The 15,562-nt window shown below is 37.0% G+C and overlaps 1 pseudogene; it reads right to left on the minus strand.

The window, feature by feature from the left end:
- Window positions 1–12,848: 12,848 nt before the first annotated feature.
- LOC105310047 lies at window positions 12,849–15,296 on the minus strand (annotated as a pseudogene).
- Window positions 15,297–15,562: the final 266 nt, after the last annotated feature.

A 15,562-nucleotide genomic window follows, 5' to 3' on the forward strand; every position in this document is an offset into this window, starting at 1 on the left:
ATTTATTCATTTATTTATTTATTTATTTATTTTGTCATTTTGTTTTAGGTGAACCGACCCCATTCTGTACTTCCTGTAGTGCAGGCCTTGTAGTGGAAAATTCCCTCAATTTTTTATGTCTGGAAACATCTTAATTTCTCCTTCATATCTAAAGGAGAGCTTAGCTGGATACATTATTCTAAGCTGGTAGTTGCTTTCACTTAATACTTTAAATATTTGATTCCATTCCTTTCTGGCTTGTAATGTTTGCGCTGAGAAGTCCGAGGATAATCAAATGGGTTTTCCTCATAAGTTACCGTTTTTTTCCCCCTCTGGCTGCCTTGAGAATTCTGTCTTTGTCTTTGATTTTTAATAATATTAATACAATGTGTCTTGGTGAAGGCCTGTTTGGGTTGAGATAATTGGGTGTTCTAATGACTTCTTGAATTCCAAGCTCCAGCTCATTCCTTAGATTTGGGAAATTCTCATCAACTATTTGTCTGAAAATGCTTTCTAATCTCTGTTCCTTTACCTCGGTTTTCATAATGCCTGTTGTTCTTATGTTTCCTCTCCTGATGGTATCAGTTAGTTCTTGAATTTCTCTTTCATTATTTGCATTCTTCTGTTTCTTTCTTCTTCCTTCTGAGTTGTTTCTAGATTTATATCTTTCATATCACTGATCCTTTCCTCAATTTGGTCGACTCTATTTCCCAAGATTGCTATTTCATTTTCCAGCTCTTGCAGTGTGTTCTTCATCTCAAGAAATTCTATTTGGTTCCTTTTGAGGGTTTCAGTCTCCTTGCTCTGCTCATCTTGTTCTTTTTCCCATTCTTGAAATTGTTCATTTGAGTTTTTTTGGATCTCATTTTTTTTTTTCAGAGGTGCCATCCTGAATTCTCTGTCATTTAAGACGCATATTTCTATGTCTGTAAGTTTATTTTCTGGAGATTTTTCTCCTTCTTTCTGAGATGCCTTGTTGCTTTGGTTGTTCATGGTGTTTAATGGACTATTTCTCTGCCCTGGCATTAATAGAAGTGTATTCTGTTGTTTTTCCAGATAGAAGATTTATTATATAAAGGTCTCTCTTTAGCCTGCTGCACAGAAGGCGTTTTTCTTTTGGTTTCCGGTAGGTGGTATCTAAGCCTCTTGGATCTCTTCTTTATATAAAGCCTAAATGTCTTTTTTATTTTCTTGTAGATATTTAATAACACTTGCTACTCTCATTTTCTGTCCTTGTCTCTGTTAGCAATAGTTTTTGGTAGCATTTGCTTAGTATCTCTTGCGGCTCCGTGGTGATCAGTCTCAGAGGGTATGGTGGGAGGTTCCCTCTGGGTTGGGAGTTGGGGGCTGCCGCTCAGCCTCGATTTTGCAACTGGGAGTGGCAAAAATCAATTGTTTTTTCTCTGCAGTTTCATTCTGCTTCTCGACTTTCTGCCCTGATGACTGTCTTGCTGCCAGATGCTAGAAGTTCTGGCACCTCCACGCAGGCTGATCAGGGAAGTTGCTGCACCTTCACACCTCTCCATTCTCCTGCAAGGAGCTCCAGCAGCTGCGAGAGGCACCTTCTATATTACTCCCAGTCCACTGCTCGACACTCGGTATTCTGGGCTACCTGTGGTAGCTCTTATGCGTAGATCTGCAGTTTGGGTGGTTTTTGTTAACTTTTAGATGTTCAGCTTATTGTTGTTTCAAGGAGAGAGATCTTGGGACCTCTCTCACTCAGCCATGTTTCCAAAGATCACCATTGACATTTAAGCCAGGTAATTCTTTGTTGTGGGAAGCTATCCTGTGCATTGCAGGATGTTTATGGCAATCCCTGTGTGCTGCATGCTTTATATCAGTAGCAATTCTCTCCTCCAATTGTGACAAGCAAATGTTTCCAGATATTGCTAAATGTCCCTTGGGAGCAATATCATTTCCTATTTTTACTACTTGGTATAGTAACCAAGACAGTGTGGTGTTAGGAAATATATAGATACATAGATCAGAATAGAGATTTAAGAAATTGAGAAATAGACCCACACAAATATGGCCATTTGATTTTAACAATAATGCAAAAAATAAATAAATAAATAAATAAATAAATAAATAAATAAATAAATAAATAAATAAAAAGAGGACATTATTTTCTCCTCCTCTTCCTCCTCCTCCTCCTCCTTTTGGCTGAATTTCATGTGCTATTGAGGGGTTTTTTTTACAATTTTATTTTAGTTAATTTCAGGTGTACAGCACAATGGTTAAACATTTACATAATTTATGAAATGATCCTCTTGATTACTATCCACCTGGTGCTATACATAGCCATTACAATATTATCGACTGTATTCCCTATAGTGTACTCCACATTCTTGTAACTCTTTTGTACCTACTAATTTGTACTTCTTCATCCCTTCACCTGTTTCACACTGTCTCCACCCTCTCCTATCTGGCAATCACCAGTTTGCTCTCTGTATCTATGACTCCGTTTTTGTTTTGTTCATTTATTTTGTTCCGTAAATTCCACAAGTAAGTGAAATCATATGGTATTTGTCTTTCTCAGTCTGACTTATTTCACTTAGCATATATCCTCTACATCCACCCATGTTGTTTCAAATGGTAAAATTTTATTGTTTAAAGGCTGAATAATATTTCATTTTGTGTATATGTATATGTGTATGTGTGTACACACACACACACACACACACACACATATATATGTACTATAACTATATATATATTATAACTATATATATATATACTATATAGTATATATACACACACACACACACATATATATATATATATATATATATATATATATATATATATATATATATACTATAACTTCGTTATTCAATTGTCTATTGATGTGCACTTATCCTGGCTATTGCGAATAGCACTGCTGTTAACATAGGGGTGCATATATTTTTACAAACTAATGTTTTGTTTTTGTTTGGATAAATATCCAGAAGTGCAATTGCTGGGTCATAAGGTAGTTCTATTTTTAACTTTCTGAGGCATCTCCAAACTTCTATAGTTGCTGCACCAATTTTCAATCCCATCAACAGTGCACAAGGGTTCCCTTTTCTCCACATCCTCCTCTACACTTGTTTTTTGATTCATTAATGATAGCCATTCTGACAGGTATGAGGTGATATCTCATTGTGGATTTAATTTGCATTTCTCTGATGATTCATGACCTTGAGCATTTTTTTATATATCTTTGGCCATCTGTATGTCCTCTTTGGAGAAATGTCTATTTGGGTCCTCTACTCAATTTTTAATTGGATTGTTTGTTCTTTTGTTGTTGAGTATATAAGTTCTTTATAAATTTTGGATATTAACCATTTATCAGATGTACCATAGGCAAATATCTTCTCCTATTTAGTAGGTTTTCTTTTTCAATTTGTTGATGGTTTCCTGTGCTGTGCAAAAAACTTCTTAGCTTGATGTAGCCCCATTTGTTTATTTTCTTTCTTTTGTTTCCTTTACCTGAGGAAATATATCAAAAATATTACTAAGAACAATGTCAGAGAGTTTATTGCTTATGTTTCATCTAGGAGTTTTATAGGTTGGGATCTTACATTTAAGTCTTTAATCTATTTTCAGTTTATTCTTATATATGGTATAAGAAGGTCTGGCTTCATTTTTTTTGCATGTATCTGTCCAGTTTTCCTAACACCATTTTTTGTTTCTTGAGGTAGGCATGTATTGCTATGAATTTCCCTCTTAGGATTTCTTTCACTGTGTCCCATAGATTTTGGGTTGTTGTGTTTTCATTGTCATTTGTCTCAAGGTATCTGTTAATTTCTTACTTGATCTCATTGTTAACCCAGTCATTGTTTAGTAGCATGCTATCTATCCTTCATGTGTTTGTGTGTTTTTCAGTTTGTGTCTTGTAATTGATTTCTAGTTTCATACTGTTGTGGTAGGTGAAGACGCTTTATATGGCTTCAGTCTTTTTAAATTTACTGAGACTTATTTTGTGGCCTAATATGTGGCTTATCTTGAAATATGTTCCATGTACCCTTGAGAAGAATGTATATTCTGCTGCTTTGGGGTAAAACACTGAAAATTTCAATTAAATCCATCTGGATTAGTGTGACATTTAAGACCACTGTTTTCCTGTTGATTTTCTGTCTGTAAAGTCTGTCCATTGGTGTCAATGGGCTGTCGAAGTCTCCTACTATGATTGTCGATCTCTCCTTTTATATTTGTCAGTATTTGCTTTACATATGTAGGTATTCCTATGTTGAGTACACAAATGTTTACTAGTGTTATGTCCTCTTGTTGGATGGAGCCTTTCATCATTATGTAATGTCTTTCTTTGTCTCTTATTATAGCCTGTTTTAATGTCTATTTTCTTTTGAGGTAAGTATTGCTACACCAGGTTTTTTTTTTCATTTTTATTTGCATGAAATATCTTTTTACATCACTTTATTTTCAGTTTGCATGTTTTTGATCTGAAGTGGGTTTCTCATAGACAGCATATGTATGGGTCTTGTTTTCTTATCCATTCATTTGCCTTATGTCTTTTGATTAAATCATTTAATCCATTTACATTTAATGTGATTATTGATAAGTACATAGTTATTGTCATTTTATTATTCATATTTGTTTTTCCCCTTCTTCTTTTTCAAGAAGTCCCTTTAACATTTCCTCTAATACTGGCTTGTTGATGATGATATACTTTAGCTTTTTCCTGTCTGAGATGCTCATTATCTTACTTTTCATTTTAATTGGTAGCCTTGCTGGGTAAAATAGTTTGGTTGTAAGTTCTTTTATTTCACTTTGAATATTTCATACCAGTCTCTCTGGACTGCAAAGTTTTGTTGAGAAATTAGCTGACACTTTTATGGGAGCTCCCTTCTAAGTAACTAGTTACCTTTTTCTTACTGCTTTCTAGAATTCTCAGCTTTATATTTCCATGACTATTTTGTATCTATCCATTTGTACTTCTTAATACCTTTGCCTTTTTCCACCACCCCCCATCTTCCCTCTCATCTCATAGCCCTCAAAATATTCTCTGTATCTATGAGTTTGTTTCCATTTTGTTGTTGTTTATTTTGTTCTTTAGATTCCACAAGTATGTGAAATCATGAGATATTTGTCTTTATGTGACTTACTTCATTCAGCGCAATACCCTCTAGGTCCATCAAGGCAATATCTTTTTCCATTCCCTTCCTTTTAGTCTGCATGTGTCTTTTAATCTGAAGTGAGTCTCTTGTAGGCAGCATATGGAGAGGTCTTACTTTCTTATCCATTCAACTACTCTTTCTTTTTGTTGGAGCACTTAATTTTTTTTCCATTTGAGGTACTTGTTGATAGATATGTAGGTATTGCCATTCTTTATTCCTGTTTTTGAGACATGTTTTTTCTTCTTAAAAAAGTCCCTTCGACATTTCCTGTAATGCTGGCTTGGTGTTGATAAGTTCCTTTAGCTTATTTTTGTATTCTTTTCTTACTGGTTCTTCTTTTATGGTTTCTATGTCCTTTTTTATATTTATTCTCTCTCTGTTGAAGTCCTCACTGAGCTTATCTATTCTTCCCCTAAGTTCACTGAGCATCCATAGAATCAGTGTTTTGAACCTTATATCTGATAGGTTGCTTGCCTCCAATTCATTTAGTTCTCTTTTTAAAGTTTTCTCCTGTTGTTTCATTTGTGACATGTTTCTTTGTTTTCTCATTTTGGTTGCCTCTTTTTGTTTGTTTCTATATGTTAGGTAGATTTGTTAAGTCTCCCAGTCTTGCTCACGTGGCCTTATGTCGTAGGCACTCTTTGCGGACCAGTGGTGCAATCTCCCTGATCACCTGCGCCAGGAACCCCAGGAATGTCCCTTGTGTAAACTGTATGTGTGCTCCTCTTATAGTTAATCCTTGTTTCCTGTAGTTAATCCTTGTTAGCATGTCAGAGGATGTGGTTTATTCTCTAGCTCTCCTGCTGTGAGGATTGGCCACACCCACAAGGTATGAGCTGCTATGTGGGGGTTGACCCCACAGAGTAGGATTTGCTCAAGTGGGCTCGTGCTGCTTTATAGGGCTAATCGGGTGGTGCTCTGTTTTGATCTGATGCCAGACTCTCAGTGTGTTGGTTTTATGGCCCCTTGGGAGGGTCTCTGGTGCAAGCCAAGGTCAGCTGCTGCCCATGACCATCCGGGTCTATCTGGTAGGAGATACAAATGATCTGTGGGTGATCATTGCCTGTGCTGGACCTGAAAACAAGTGCAAGAGACTACGCTGTGAACTGTGGCCGATTGCCACCAGTACCAGACCTGGGACAACTAATCGGAGGTCCAGGGAACCCCAAGGCCTGAGGCTGCATGCCAGCTGCCTGTAAGGCTCAGCAGCTGAAAGATCCTTTGAATGGTACAGGAGTTGAGTGGGGCGGGTTCCCAGGGAGTCACCAGAGTAAAGTGAGTGGGTTTCAACAGGCCAATACGGATTCAATATTGGTGCCTGTGCTGAGCCTGTGGCCTTTTGCAAAAGTTCAGTGCACAGTGAGTCTAGCTGCTGCCTGACTCAGGCCCTCAAATATCTGAGATTTATTCAAGAAATACTGCAGCTCATGCTGGGGCTGGTTGCCCACCACTGGAATTGTTTCATGAAGTGGGAGAGCAGAGGCCTATTGATTATTGCTAAAACAGCCTCCTGCTGAGAAGGCTGGGTGAGGCTGGTTACCCAGCTATGAATATGTTTCAGGCAATTAGTGAGTTGGGTGAGGTGGGGTCTCAAGGAGTCACCGGGGGAAAGCAAGCGGGATTCACCTGGCCAATGCAGATTCAGATTTGGTGCCACTGCTGAGCCTGTGACCACTCGAAAAGATCTGAGATCACATCAAGATCAGCCTTTGCCTGTCTTGGGCCCAAAAACCCTAGAGATGGGTTCAAGAGATACTGCAACCCTGGCCAGTGCTGGTTCCCCACCAATGAAAGTTTGTCTGGAGATGGGTGAGCCAAGGACTGTTAATTGATGTCAAATGAGATCATAGGGTAGGGCTTGTTGCCAGGCAATGAGTTTGCCAGGGTCTTTTTTTAACTTGGATAGGGCGAGGTCTCAATGAGTCATAGGATGGAGTGAGCCTATCTCACCAGGCCAATGCAGATTCAGAATTGGCCATGTTGGGAGAGGCTTCAATGCAGGCAAGATGGTGCCCACCTGTAGGCTGCACAGGAGGAGAGCCCAATAAAGGAACAATAGCAGCTGTCCCTCAATCCCAGGAGGGTAAAATATTTTCAACAAATGATGTTGGAACAATTGAACATCCATATGCAAAAAATATATATATATATTAAACCTTGAACTAAATTACCCACAGTATACAATAGTTAATTCTAAATATATCATAAGTCTAAGTATAAAATTATAAAAAAATATAGAAAAATAGGATACATTATTTGTTACTTAATTTAGGCAGAGTCCTTATATATAACAGCAAAAGTATCACTTGTAAAAGAACTTGATAAATTGAACTTCATTAAAATTGAAAACTTTTGCTTTACAAAAAACACTGTTAAGAGAATTAAAAGACAGACTACAGATGGAGAAAATATTCAAATCATATGTTTAACACAATGCTTGTGTCCAGAATATATTTTTTAAACCCTCAAAATTCAATAATAAAACAAAAACACTTAAAAATAGGCAAGAGAGATCAATGCAGTTTTCAATGGTTAAAATGGAGCAAGATGGGAGGTTAAGCCCATGGAAATTGGGGCTCAGGATTAGGCTTTAAGAAAATTAACAAGGAGAGGGCCGAAAAAAATGGCGTAGATGATAGAGGCTCTATTCATCCCTCTGGCAACCAAATCAAAGCTGTGATGGAAACAAGGAGCAGCAGCAAGGAAAAGTCACCTGGGATCTAGATGAACAAGCCATATAAATAGGGAGAAATACAAGAAATCACCCTGCTATGGCAGAAGGTAAGACGGAGCAAGGACGCGGGGCTGCCTGGTCTCGAGCAGCTGAGTGAGACAGAAGCTGCGACAGCAGCAGCAGAAGAAGCCTCTTAAAGGGGCCACGGCCAAGAGCGGATTTTCATGGTGACAGACCTGCTCGCTCTGAGCCGATTTGCTTGCGTTTAGGGGCACCAGAGATTTACAGGGAAACATTGTCAGAGTGAGGGCCTAGGCGAAATTCGCTCTGTACAGAAGTGCCTGCGATATCCATTGTTCCCTGTTGAGCCCTCCCCCATACCAGTGTGCCTGACACAGAGCCACTATATCCATGACTTCATCAAACTGGATAACGGAGATCGCTCTGCCCAGAGGATTCCCTGATACTCTGCCTCCCCCAACTCATGGCCCCACCCAAGCCACATCCAGGTATATCCTCAGCGAGTCAGGTGCTCCTTGCTGAGCAGTGCCTAGATTCACACTGGAGGCAGCTGACCTCAGTTTCTGGTGTGGCCTTTTGAGGCAACTAGAAGCACAGCATCTGTGGTTTGCTTGCTGAATCTTAACAATTGGCCCTGGAGGGGTAGAGGCTTGGGCTAAATTTGGCCTGCAGCTGAACCCCTCTCAGGACTGTGCCATTGGACAGACTCCTACTTCACAAATCCACATTAATAAGACCGGGAGACTTAGGAGCTTTGCTTAATACATAGAAACAGACATGGAAAGACAGTCAAAATGGGAAGACAAAGAAGCAGAAGCCAAATGAGAGAACAGCACAGAGATCCAGATATAATGGAGTCAAGTAATCTAACAGATGCAGAGTTCAAAACACTGGTTATAAAGATGCTCAATGAACTTTTTGGAAGTGTAGAGAACTGGAACAAAGAGATAAAAAAAAAAAACATCAAAAATGGAAATGGAAATTATAAAAGGAAACCAGTCTGAAATGAAGAACACATTATCTGACATGAGTATATTAAAGGGAATAAACAAAGGAATAAACAATGTGAATTTAAAAAAGGATCAAATGCCCTATCTGGAGGACGGGAAAGCCAAGGACATGCAATCAGAATGGCAAGAGATAAGATGTCAAGAATATAAAAATAATTTAGGAGCATATGGGACAAATTAAGGATCCAAATATCCATCTTATCGGCGTAACTGAAGAAAATCAAGATGTTGAACAGCTGTTTGAAGGAATAATGATGGAAAACTTCCCTAACTTGCTGAAGGAAATAGACATAAAAGCCCAGGAAGCTCAGAGAATTCCAAAAATCAGGGATCCAAAGAGCCCCACACCAAGATACATCATAATAAAAATGCCAAAGCTTAAATACAAAGAAAGAATATTAAAAACAGCAAGAGAAAAACAGACATTTACCTTTAAGGGAGCACCCATAAGACTGGCAGCTGATTTCTCAAAAGAAACTATGCAAATCAGAAGGGTTTGGCAAAAAATATTGACAGGATGAAGACGCAGGATCTACAACCAAGGATACTTTATCCAGCAAAGTTATCATTTAGAGTTGAAGGACAGATATAGAGCTTCCCAGACAAAAAAATAAGTGAAAGGAATTTATCACCACCAAGCCAGTATTACAGGAAACGTTAGAGGGCCTTCTTTAAGAAGAAAAAAATACAAAAGACTCACTTCAGATTAAAAGACACACACAGACTAAAAGGCAGGGGATGGAAAATCCTATTGCTTTGATGGACCTAGAAGGTATTTAAGTCGGACAGAGAAAGATACGCACTATATAATTTCACTTATATGTGGAATCTAAGGAATAAAAAGAACAAACTAATCAAAAACAGACTCACAATTTTAATGGACAATTTGGTGACAGACAGAGGGGAGGGGGATTTAGGGTATGGAAGAATAGGGTGAAGGGTTAAAAAAGTACAAATTAGTAGCTGATAGATAATCACAGAGATGGGGAGCATGGCATAGGGAATGCATTTAGCATTAATACGTTGGCTAGGCGGAGAGTCAGGGGAGGGAGGGAGCAATTGGGGGTATCGTTTTACAAACTATATAGATGTCTAACCAAGGTACTGTATACTTGAAGCTAATTAAAATAAATTTTAAAAATAAGCAAGAAACTTATAAAGACATTTCAACAAAGACAATATATAGACAATAAATAAAAACATGAAAAAATGTGCAACATCATTAGCCATTGGCTAAATGCAAATTAAAACCATGATGAAACACCAGTGTGTAAAATATAACCATTGGGGGAAATCGAGTGAGGGATACACAGTACCCTTTCTGTACTATTTTTCGCAACTTTTTATGAAACTATAATTATAATAAAAATTTTCAAAAAATTTAATCAGAAAGCCATATGCTGGAGAGAATATGGAGCAACTGGAAATCTTATATATTACTGATGAGAATGCAAAATAGTAAAAACAATTTGGAAAACTAGAAGTTTTTTGTAATGTTAAATGTACATTTGCTAAATAACCCAGCGATCACTCTTCTGGGTATTTACTCTTAACAACTGAATTTATGTAAACAGAAACCTGTATATGAATGTTTCTACCTGCTCTATTCAAAATCTTCTAAATCTGGAGAACAGTCAAATGTCCTTCAATAAGTAAATTGATTAAAATCTTAAGTGTAGCCAATAAATGGAACATACCTCAGCAATACAAAGAAGTGAACTATTGATAGATGTAATAACTTGGATGAATCTCAAAAACATGCTTAGTCAAAGAAGCCAGTCTCAAAGAGTTACATAATGTATTATTCTTTTTAGATGATATTCTCAAAAAGATAAAAGTAGCAGTTTAGAACACATAGTGATTATTGTCAGGACAAGGACTGAGAAAGGTGTGACTATAAAGCAGTAGTTCATAACTGGGGGAGATTTTGTCTCCTCTCAAGGGATCTTTTGAAAATGACTCCAGACAATTTTGATTGTCATAACTAGAGGAAGGCTGCTACTGGCACCTTGTAGGCAGAGGCCAGGGATGCTTTTAAGCATCCTACAAAAGTATCCCCTGCAAAAGAATTATTCAACTATGTGAATTATGTCAGTAGGGCCCAGGTCGAAAAATCCTGCTATTAAGACATAGCACAAAGGAGTTTGTAAAATGGTGGTACTATCCTGACTGTGGCAATGGTTACATAAATGAGTACATGTGTTAAAATTTAGAGGACCAAGAGAAAAATGCATTTTAACTTAATGATTTTTAAAATAAAATAAATTAAAATTCTATTCCACCTGAGTTGTAGCCCCAAATAAAGCAAATGGAAGCTATTCAATACAGGTCTAAATATATAATAGCAATAATAAGAGGGGCAAGCTAGAGAGCACAGAATGCTGTGAAAGTATGTGCAATATTTTACAGCCCCAGTTCAATGTCTGTATGCACAATAAATTGAGAAGCATTGAGTACTAGCATACAAATTCATAGCCAATGGCTTTAAACCCATAGTGTTTTTGAAAATCTTTTGTTTTTCAAACTTAACAGAACTCTTTCAGGAACTAATATCTCCCAAGTTAAAGAAATATTTAAGCAAATTTCTCCTCTTTTATGTTTCAATTCTATTCATTTTGATAGTCTAAAGAAGTTAATGTATTCCTTTTGATTCTGAATAAAATGTAGAGTATAAGCCCATTGTTGTCAAATTCATTTCTGTCAAGTTCTCTTTCTTTCTAGCTACCCATGTATTAATCTATCCTTTATTTCACGAATAGAAATATGTATCAGTAAATTTTTTTAGTGTCTCGAAAATCAGTAAAAATTCATTTGCTTCCATTATTTTGCCATTGACAGAAAACTGGAGAAAGCAAAAATGTTTTGTGTTTACAAAAATAAATGGACTGTTTATCCACAGATCAAAACCTAAAACTACAACGGGGAAGATAAAAGCTCCCTTCCATGCATCCCCTGAGTTGACCCTTGTCATCTTAGGCAAAGTCTTCAGTCCTCTGGCCAGGAACTCTGTATGTAGCCAATTCAAGATGAGGGTCAAGAAGTCAGACCAATCTGTTCCTGTGATATAAAGTTGAACAGAAGCTACACCAAGGGTCAAGTACCCCTATTTAACAGGACACAAGAACTAGGCAGCTACTTATTAAAAAAAAAAAAAAAAGATTTATTCCAGGCACAACTTTTTAATTGTTTTGTTTTGATTTTAGGTCAGTTAAAGAAACTGGTTCCTAGAAGTTGCAGTCATCTAAGCAGCAGCAAGTTTGTGCATTCATCATTTTTTGTTGTTTTTGTTTAAATATGTTTAAAAATTTCACACTTCTGGGACATGTCATTTACATGGAATTCTGCACTGTACATACTAATTGTAGTAAAGTTTACCCCCTTTCCATCCAAAAGGGAAAAATAAAACTACTCTGGAAGATAATTTTTATTGAAATTTAACCAAACTTCATTGAGTGGAATGTGACAAGATTATAAATGATATGAAAAATAACATTTTAACATTTAATTGACTTAAAGAAATGGTTCGTCTATAAAACTTTTTGTAAGTTTAAATACATTCTACCCTCATATGGTCCTCAGAATTAAAGCATAGTGAATAGGAAAGAAAAAGAAAGAATGCAACTGAGTGCTAAGGCAGAACAACTTGCCAGAAGTAATGAAGGTAGAGTCTATACTAAATATCAAGTGCAGAATTTCATAATGCTAACAAGATCACAGTTTATATTTTTCACTTACACAGGCAATGTGGATTTTGCAATTAGATAGTTGTGTTAAATACACCAAATAAAGCTCTTAAATAGATAATATAAGGCACTGACTTAAGTTTTCCAGGCTGTAACTGTGCATAATTTTAAAACGGTTTTCTTAAACATTTATTTTAAAAAACATATCAGGAGGAAGGTGTTAAAACTGATATAATAGCTCAATAGAATAAATATTACAAATTTTGGGAGGGATGAAGAGGGAACCATTCACCAGAATCCCTCCCCCCACCCCCAATTTGACCACAGTTGATTATTATTTATTTATTTATTTTTTTGGATGTGGTTAGTCAATGACACCAGCCTGATGATTTTTATTTCTGCACCAAATCCTATTAAGTTATCTGGTCCCTTTGGCTGACAAAAAAACCATTAGGTAAGGAACACTGGCATCATCTAGGATGATGTTCTCCAAGTGATTCACCAACCTATCAGGTCACGAATCTCCAACAGACTTGGGGCCCTCACATACTCACCAAACATTACAAGCGTTGCGATTGCCAGGGTGGTGATTAAATGATATGAAAAATAACATTTTAACATTTAATTTAACATTTAATCTGAGTATTTCACCTCATCTCCAGCCTATATCTCATGCCATCCTGAACTTTTTTCACATGGAAAAAGAGTTTCTTGCTATGTCCTACTTCATAGTTAATGAAGCCGAACTGATCTTTCACACATTCCACTATGCAGGGGTGTGATGTTAGAGACCATAGTCTGTGCATTTTGGCCTAGGACATATAAATGGAACTTGACATTCTGCAGGCAATCCCCTTTATTGGCCATTCCACCTATGCCAAATGGATAGAGCCCACCTTTTACATTCCCTTCCTCCATGATCTCAATTATTCTTTGGTACTAAATTTGTGTTAGATCAACACTCCTCCAGGGACGAATAACTTTACCAGAGTAAATGATAGAATTGGCATCCTCAATAATGCCATTCACCAAGTGTGTTTGTTGACTTTTTCTGCACTGACATTGTTGCCTTTGCATTTGGACAAGCAGTACTTGACCATGTCCTCCAGTTCCAGGCTATCAACATCACCAGAGAACTCACTGTAATGGAAAAAGATTTTCTTATCATGATTAGCTTTTTAATAAATCCAAAATTATCCTTCAGAGTAGCCACATAATCCAAGAGCCTACTAGAGTTAGAATTACTACTTAGAAGTTGCATACCAGTTGTAATCTGCTGTCCAGACCTCTATCACTAATACTGAATTCAACCTTATCTCCTATTTGAGGCAAAGTAAATTCTTCCAAATCCTTGGCTTGAAAAGCAATAGTCAATTTCACCCCACACTTATCATAAACAATAATACCATCTTCAGCCTCCTTTTCTTTGCTTGTATTAGAGCTCGTGGTTTTAAGATTGGAAAAAGTGGCTTCTTTTCCTACAGTGCCCAGAAAATGGTTGAATTGAATGGGAATGGAATGAAACCATGGCTTTGGGAAGCTTTAAATCCTAATAACATGATCTCTTTGGGTAGAGAGCATATCAAGAACCACAGTTAACTCTAATTAATCTGCAAAATGGAGCTGGTTCCCATCCAGAATTGATTATAATAGAAGAACATGCAAGCATCATGATACATATAGTTGATAAAACTAAAACCATCTCATTTCTCTGGCTTCATTAATGAACTGACATGTATTTGATAGAATTTCTATGTTGGTTGCTTGTTCTAATATGTCACACTGGTCTGTTGAAATATTAAACCTAAGATGATCACCTTCAAACCAGGTCACCTTGGATTTTGCATCTTTGTCTCCAAAGGTAAGTTCTTTAAGAATCACAAAATCAACTTTGATGCATCCTGGTAATGGGTCATTCTGGTTTTTACTGGGTAATTTTAGGATAATTTTGGTTACAGTTCCTTCAAAATGTGCAATACCGATATCTTCAAAAATGACTGTTCCTTGAGGCAATAGTCTGACATCCATTGCAACTTCTTTGCCATTTCTGTCCTTGATTGTTAATTACACATTATCTCCAGGCTGTAAGCCTTCTAAGTCATCTTATATTTGCTATAATGAAAGAATATTTCTTTTACATCATCACCTCTTTCACAAAAGCCAAACACCTCTTTCCTGGCACAAACTACTCCCTGAAAGCAGGCTTGTTTCTTTTTCAACAGTATAATGTTTCAAGCATTTACAGCACCAATATATTTATTGTTATCAACTACAAAGTTTATTTTATCTCCAGTTTCCAACTGAATGTTCCCTTCCACAACTTTAGCGTTGTAAGTCAGATAAAATAATTACCCATTATATTCATAGTGTACATTCCCTGTTGAACTCTGACCTAGGGCAGATGGAGACTTATTCTCTAAGTTATGAGCAACAGCACACACAATTTGTCCATTTATTTGTTCTTCAGGAGGATTTCTGGTTTTACATTCACTGGTTTAACAGCAATGGGTTTCGTAGTCCACCGGTCAGATGATATTTCGAATTCAACATCATCCACTTTTAAGTCTTACAGAAACAAAACTCTAACTTGACATTCAGAACATTGAATAAATCCATAAGAGGTTAGCAGTTTTCAATAACCCCAGTTTCACACAGTGCTACTGAAGTACCATTGGGGTACCCATTGGGTCCATTGTTGTGGAGAAGGTTTGGCTCAAAGCTCATCTTGCAGTGATAATAAACTATTGCACTTTCAGTGGTGTTTACTGATTCTTCTCTTTTAGCACATGTTTCAAAGGATGAAGTTGTTAGTATTAAAAAACAAGAGTGAGAGCTGGTCAAGATGGCAGAGTAGGTAAACATTGTGTTTGCATTCTCTCATGACTACATCAAAATTCCAACTAAACTATAGAACAACCATCATTAAGAATCACATGAAGTCTAGCTGAACAGAAGTCCTACAATTAAGGACATAGAGAAGAAGCCACCCTGAGACTGGTAGGAGGGGCAGAGATGCAGAGTAGGCTGGTCCCATACCCAAGTGTAGCAGTTAAAAATCAGTAGGGATATCTCAACTGT

The sequence above is a fragment of the Pteropus vampyrus genome, unplaced genomic scaffold (genome assembly GCF_000151845.1).
Source record: "Pteropus vampyrus isolate Shadow unplaced genomic scaffold, Pvam_2.0 Scaffold1002, whole genome shotgun sequence".
NCBI lineage: Eukaryota > Metazoa > Chordata > Mammalia > Chiroptera > Pteropodidae > Pteropus > Pteropus vampyrus.